The sequence below is a fragment of the Paramisgurnus dabryanus genome, chromosome 23 (assembly GCF_030506205.2).
Source record: "Paramisgurnus dabryanus chromosome 23, PD_genome_1.1, whole genome shotgun sequence".
NCBI classification, from domain to species: domain Eukaryota; kingdom Metazoa; phylum Chordata; class Actinopteri; order Cypriniformes; family Cobitidae; genus Paramisgurnus; species Paramisgurnus dabryanus.
Genome location: NC_133359.1, coordinates 5,023,289 through 5,030,157, shown reverse-complemented (window position 1 = coordinate 5,030,157; position 6,869 = coordinate 5,023,289). Strand labels below are relative to the sequence as shown.

The 6,869-nt window shown below is 35.6% G+C and overlaps 1 long non-coding RNA gene across 3 annotated transcripts; it reads left to right on the top strand.

Annotated features, from left to right (window-relative positions):
- Positions 1 to 1,033: 1,033 nt before the first annotated feature.
- On the top strand, positions 1,034 to 3,262 carry LOC135781873 (uncharacterized). 3 transcript variants are annotated; one of them, XR_010545286.1, is made up of 4 exons: positions 1,034 to 1,093; positions 1,201 to 1,419; positions 2,599 to 2,849; positions 2,936 to 3,262. It is a non-coding gene; the product is annotated as an uncharacterized lncRNA (long non-coding RNA). The 3 variants fall into 3 exon arrangements; XR_010545287.1 differs by having other exon boundaries at positions 1,052 to 1,419; positions 2,599 to 2,686; positions 2,783 to 2,849; XR_010545285.1 differs by having other exon boundaries at positions 1,052 to 1,419.
- The last annotated feature ends 3,607 nt before the right edge of the window (positions 3,263 to 6,869 follow it).

The following is a 6,869-nucleotide window of genomic DNA, read 5'->3' as shown; positions in this document are numbered from 1 at the left end:
CGTGGTACTCCATGACGGCGACCACGGTGACTTGAGTCTCTAGCACAACTGACATACTGACTAAAAAGATCTGCGAAGAAGACGCTACAGGCTCGGCCGTGGTACTCCATAACGGCGACCACGGTGACTTGAGTCTCTAGCATGACTGACATACTGACTAAAAAGATCTACGAAGAAGACGCTACAGGCTCGGCCGTGGTACTCCATGACGGAGACCACGGTGACAGGAGTCTCTAGCACAACTGACATACTGACTAAAAAGGTCTACGAAGAAGACGCTACAGGCTCGGCCGTGGTACTCCATGACGGAGACCACGGTGACAGGAGTCTCTAGCACAACTGACATACTGACTAAAAAGATCTGTGAAGAAGACGCTACAGGCTCGGCCGTGGTACTCCATAACGGCGACCACGGTGGCTTGAGTCTCTAGCACAACTGACATACTGACTAAAAAGATCTGCGAAGAAGACGCTACAGGCTCGGCCGTGGTACTCCATGACGGCGACCACGGTGACTTGAGTCTCTAGCACAACTGACATACTGACTAAAAAGATCTGTGAAGACGACGCTACAGGCTCGGCCGTGGTACTCCATAACGGCGACCACGGTGAAAGGAGTCTTTAGCATGACTGAAATACTGGCTTAAAGATCTGTGAAGAAGACGCTACAGGCTCGGCCGTGGGTGACCACAGCTGTTGGAGCCTCGGGTGCAACAATATTGAACGGTATGTGAAAAATCCATCTATCTGTCTATCCGTCTATCCGTCTGTCTGTCTGTCTGTCTGTCTGTCTGTCTTTCTGTCTGTCCATCTATCTGTCTGTCTGTCTGTCTGTCTCTTCGTCTGTCAGTCCATCTGTATGTCCATCCATTCGTCTTTCTTTCCGTCTGTCTATCTGTCTGTCTGTCTTTCCGTCTTTCCGTCCATCTGTCTGTCTGTCTATCTTTCTTTCTGTCTGTTTGTCTGTCGGTCTGTTTTTCCGTCCATCTGTCTGTCTGTCTGTCTTTCTGTCTGTCTGTCTGTCTGTTTGTCTATCTAACCAGTATCCAAACCAGTCAGAGACAGCGATGTGAGGACATCAACATGAAATAAAGTAAGATTAAGAATATTATGTTTATTATTCATCTTTGTGCAATTTGATTTGCATTATTGAATGTTTCTAATTTGCTAAGTCTTGTAAATTGTGTTTTTTTTTTAAAGAAGAAGAAAACAAGAAGTAAAGCGCTCTCAATGCGAATCAAACAACTGCTCGACTGAAGAGATGAAGAGAAAAGGGCAGCTGCACAATCCTTAAATTTTGGTAAGCTCAAATTCCTTTAATGAAATAACCCACAAAGTTTTTTTTCCTATTTTGTAGAAGGCAGTCTGTCTGCTACACAACTCGGAGGCAAATTGTAGGCACTATCACCAGGAGCAAAGGTATGGATGAAAGATAAGGGGCTTTATTTTAACGATCTGAAACGCAAGTGCAAAGCGCAACGCGCAAGTGAGTTTGTGGGCGGATCTTGGGCGCTGTTGCTATTTTCCCGGCGTGAGAAATAACTCTTGCGCCGGGCGCAAATCAATAAGGGGTTGGTCTGAAGTAGGTTCATTATTCATAGGTGTGGTTTGGGCGTAACGTCAAATAAACCAATCAGAACGCTAGCCAACATTCCCTTTAAACGCAAGGGCGCAAGTTCCATGGCGGGTTGCTATTATTATGACGGATTTACCAGGCGCACGCCAGGAGCGGTTCACAGCCGAGGAGACCGACGTCCTTGTACGGGGGAATCCCACGCTTGCCAGCATAAATCGGGCACGCCGTGTAACGGGAGGTGGATCTGCCTCAGGACTTGACGCCAGCAGAGGACATCGCTGCGTCCACCCTCACCGCTGAAAGGGTTTGGGGGCTTTGAAATCGGACCCAAGAAACGCAAGCAAGGTCCAACCCCAAAGTACTCTTACAAATCAAGTTCATATACATTAAGGTTTCTTATGAAAACATTTTAACTATTATTTACATAAAATAAACGTAATACAGCCACACAACAAAGTTATGAAAATATTTTAATCGTTATTTGCATGAGAATAAATAAAAACTATCACCACAATGCTCACCACTATGATTCCCCTTATCTCGTGTATTAATATTTTTAAGTGTAACAATTTATGATTTGCAAAAATAACTGTTGCATCTGTGTAGATTAGATAAGCAAAGTGTATGCGCGTTGTGCACGCTATACATTATGGTCAAGCATGCGCCCTTAAAATAGCATAATGAACCACGCGCAACGCGCCACTGACTTTAGACTAGTTTTTTTTTGTTAGTAGCGCAATTGTTTTTTGAAACTGCAAAATAGCATAAGAGATGGTTTGCGCCGCAACACGCCTCCTTTTTGCGCTGAACCACCCAGGGAGCGCAAGTTCATTCCCTAGTTTGCTGACGTGCATCTGTGGAGGGAAAAACCCCGCTGTGCGCCGGCGCAAAATACGAATGATACATGCGTCACTGACAAAGTCAATTGCGCTGGGTGCAAGATAGGGCCCAAAGCCTAAAATGCATTCTGTTGTTTACAAAGCAAATAAACGTATTGTTTCAAATAAATTTTGCTTCTATAGATTAAGTTCAACACATAAGGTCACCTCAGTTTTAGTGAGAGCTCTGGCTACAAACTTGGAATTGAAGGCCTTGATAAAAATTCCTTTGGTAAGTCATTTTCATTGTTATTTCTATTTTGGCTATTTCTGTATAGTTATGTTGTGTCTATTTTTGCTTTTAACAAACCCAATCACTTGTTTCTAGTGGCCTGCAAGACATTACCAACCTAACCGGTGTGGCCGCAGCACGGAGTCACCAGAGGAGGAAGAGGGTAAGAAAGGTTAGAATTAGTTTCTGTTTTATTTATTTCTGTTGCATTAGTTTAAACTGTACTGATGTTCTTGTTATATACAACAGTTGTTTTTTCAGCTCTTGAAGTCAAACCCAGTGTACTGGCTGTGGACAAAGTGTGTTTCTGAAGGGGAATCACCGCTAACATGATGTCAGATGAAGAAGACAATGCTGTTGATGAAGTGTCGGGTGGATTGTGAGACCTTCATCGTTCTTGTACTAAGCTGGAGCTGCGACTGTGTGTGTTCGAGCTATGCACCGTTGAATTGCTGTCTAACAGAATCCCACCCTTACCTACGACCCCGAGGCAACAAATTAAACACATTTGATGCCAAATGTGATCCCAAGAACATAATGTCTGGCTATTTTTTACTTTTTGTGTGTTTATTTTTCCTATGCTTTATTAATAAAACTCTTACAAACATCGCATTACATATTCTTATTTTTATTTTATTTTTTTATTTACTTATAAACATGCATTTGTGCCTCAAGTATATATTATGATATTCGTTATGCTAAATTAGGTGAGAGTGAAAGTGTTGGATGTGTTTCAGTCCTGTAATGGACTGACCATCTGTCCAGGGTGTTTCCCTTACTTTAGTCTAAGTTGGGATAGGAGGCACCAACACTCCACACGACCCCAATAACCAGAAAAGAAAACAGAGGTTGTGATTCATAATTTTCAAATAAAATGTCATTCACCATATAAATCAGGCACTATTGCATGCTAACAAATATCTCAGAAGGGCAAAATTGGAAGCACACGTGAGATTTCTCTGTGGGTACTCCTGGTGAAGGCAAAAGTTCATTCACCCATTTCCTCAGGCCAGCTTATGTTTCAGGGCTGCATTCTTGTCTGTCAAGATCCCCCATCAACTCTTAACTTAAAGATGTTCACATTTATATAGATATCAGGACATATAATTAGAACGTTAAATGACAACGCTTGCATGCTATTAGAAAAATGTTATGCTATTTTGCATTGAATAACAGATGCAGATGCTAAATTTGGTGTAGCGGGGTGTCGTGCAATTTTTGCAGTGTTTGTATAGGCTAATGTGAACAGTATGCAAATTGCCTGTATGCACAAAATAGCCTAAGCACATACTGTACTGCATACATCGCATGTGCAGAGTATTAAATTCCCACAATGCAACTCATTTGACTTGCTCTTCCTTTCCACTGCTCGTCATGATTTTATTGGCTATTTTTTGTCAGACTACCCAGAATGCAAAGTGAAATGGTTAACTTCAAGTTTAAAGATTGAATGCAATGTGATAAAGTTATGTGATAACTACTGAAATCTCAAATGTCAATATTTGGTGTCTCTAAGTTTGTTTAAACATTTGGACACATTACTATGTTTTATGTTTATAAAAGAAGTCTCTTATGCTAATCAAGCCTGAATTTATCTGATAAAAAAATTCTTTAGAAATCATACATATTAGTATAAATTTAATGAATAAAAGTATGTAAAATAATGATAGTAATAGCAATAATAATTTTAAAGATGGTTATGATTATAGGAATATTTTTTATGCCCATAATAATAATTTATTAATAATAATCATAATAATAATAACAACAACAACAATATAAATAATAATAATAATAATAATAATAATAATAATAATAATCTAAATAATAATAATAATAACAGTAATAATAATAATAACAATAACAATATTAATAATAATCTAAATAATATCAATAATAATAATAATAATAACAACAATATTAATAATAATCTAAATAATAATAATAATAACAATAACAATATTAATAATAATCTAAATAATATCAATAATAATAATAATAACAATATTAATAATAATCTAAATAATATCAATAATAATAATAATAATACACATACCCAACACATACCACACCAATCCAAACTTGTAGTGTGTTTCTTTATTCATGGTAAAATAACTGATTGTATATGTAAAAATGCCTTAACTGTGGTGCATTAAAAGTAGGGTGGGTGCATTTCTGAAGAATTTTTGATCAAATAAATCCAGGCTTGATGAGCGTAAGTATCAGGATTCTTCAAAATTTGTATTACCTTGCATGCATGTGTGCTTATGACCAAACAAAATGTTTATTTATTTTTGTTTATGATACAGTTTATTTCCAAATAATTCCCATAAACTTCCTTTCAGTTTCCATTTTAAAATATCAAAAACATTCCTCAAATTATGTTGCCATGTAAAGTTTCCAGAAATTTACCAGAAACCGCTTTGCAGCCCTACTTCTCCATGTGTTGGGTATTATTGCTTCTGGTTTGTGCATTTTAATTCACAAAATTCCTACAAAGTATGTTGTCTCCCAAAAACTTGTCTCCTTTTTTGGCACATCCATAACGCATGCATGTTTCCTGCACATTTATATGCATTATATACATAAGATATAATAAATAAATGAATAATATATGATCAAAAATACCTTTACATTTGTATGTGTGTATGGTTCCAGGAAAGTTTGTTATTGAATATGTCCAGTGTAAGGTGAGCTACAGTAGAGGGGTCCCTTAATGTGTTTCCCATCTGATTCCCTTTGCATGCTCTCTGCTACTATAAATAATTCTTATTAGGTTTAAGTGAAATGAATGCTCTTCATCGTCAGCACAGTCACTGTTATTGTGAGAGAATATCAATTACTACACTGCAAAAATGAATGTCTGGCATAGTATTTTTGTCTTGTTTTCCAGTATAAATATCTAAGATTTCTTAAATTGAGATCCATACTTGATAAGCAAAGTGGCTTAAGAAGTCTTGTTTACTGAAAAACATTCAATTAAAGAGGTTTATTTTCTGTAAAAAAGTGTAGTTATGCAGTGTAGTTTTTCCAACTGTTATGTACTGGCAACAGTTTGTTCAAAGTTAAATAAACATTAAACATTAAACTTTTTTACAGAATAAAATTATAAATTAAAATTGAAAGTATTCTGGGAACCAGAAATCCTCATCAACCTTTTTCTGTTTTTTGCTTTCAGATTTTGCTTCCCAGAATCCTTTGCATGAGGCTGTTATTTTATAGTTTTATTCTGTATATAAAGACATGTTGATGTTTAATGTTCATTTATCTTTGAACAAACTGTTGCCAGTAAATAACACAAATGTAAATCTACCGTAAGTTACTGGCCACCCAATAATACTGAAATTTCAACAGAAATTTGCTTAAAACTAGTAAAAATATCTGTCATTGGGGTAAGAAAAATCAATTTAATTCCATCAATTTTATTTCAATATACTCAATTTATTTATTTTTTTCTTACCCCATTGACATATTTTTTTTACTTGTTTTAAGTATTAACCTCTTGATTTTTTATACTATCCACACTGCAAAAAATTATTTTTGAGAAAAATAAATCTTAGTATTTTTGTCTTGTTTTCAGTAAAAATATCTAAAAATTCTTAAATTAAGATGCTTTTTCTTGATGAGCAAAACGACCCAAGAAAATAAATCTAGTTTTTAGACCAAAAATATAAAATTTAAGTGATTTTGTGCATAAAACGAGCATTTTTTTTTATTACATTTTTCTTGTATAAAGTGTTTAAGAAAAATTTTCAAGATTTTTTTTCTCACCCCATTGGTAGATTATTTTGCTTGTTTTATTTACAAAATCACTTACATTTGATATTTTTGGTTTAATAACTAGACTTATTTTCTTGGGTCGTTTTGCTCATCAAGAAAATGCATCTTAAATTAAGAATTTTTAGATATTTTTACTGAAAACAAGATAAATATGCTAAGGAATGTTGTTTTTGAAAAACATTTTTTGCAGTGTAAGTACACTGAAAAAATAAAGGCTGGATTTACTTAAAAATATAGTGCATCATTTTTGCATCCATTTTTTTAAGTATATATTACATGGAATTGTAAGCAATTTATGCAATTACTTAAAGTTTCAATCAAACCTTACGTAAAAAAGTGGATGCAAAAATCATGCACTATATTTTTAAGTAAATCCAGCGTATTATTATTTTTTACAGTGTAT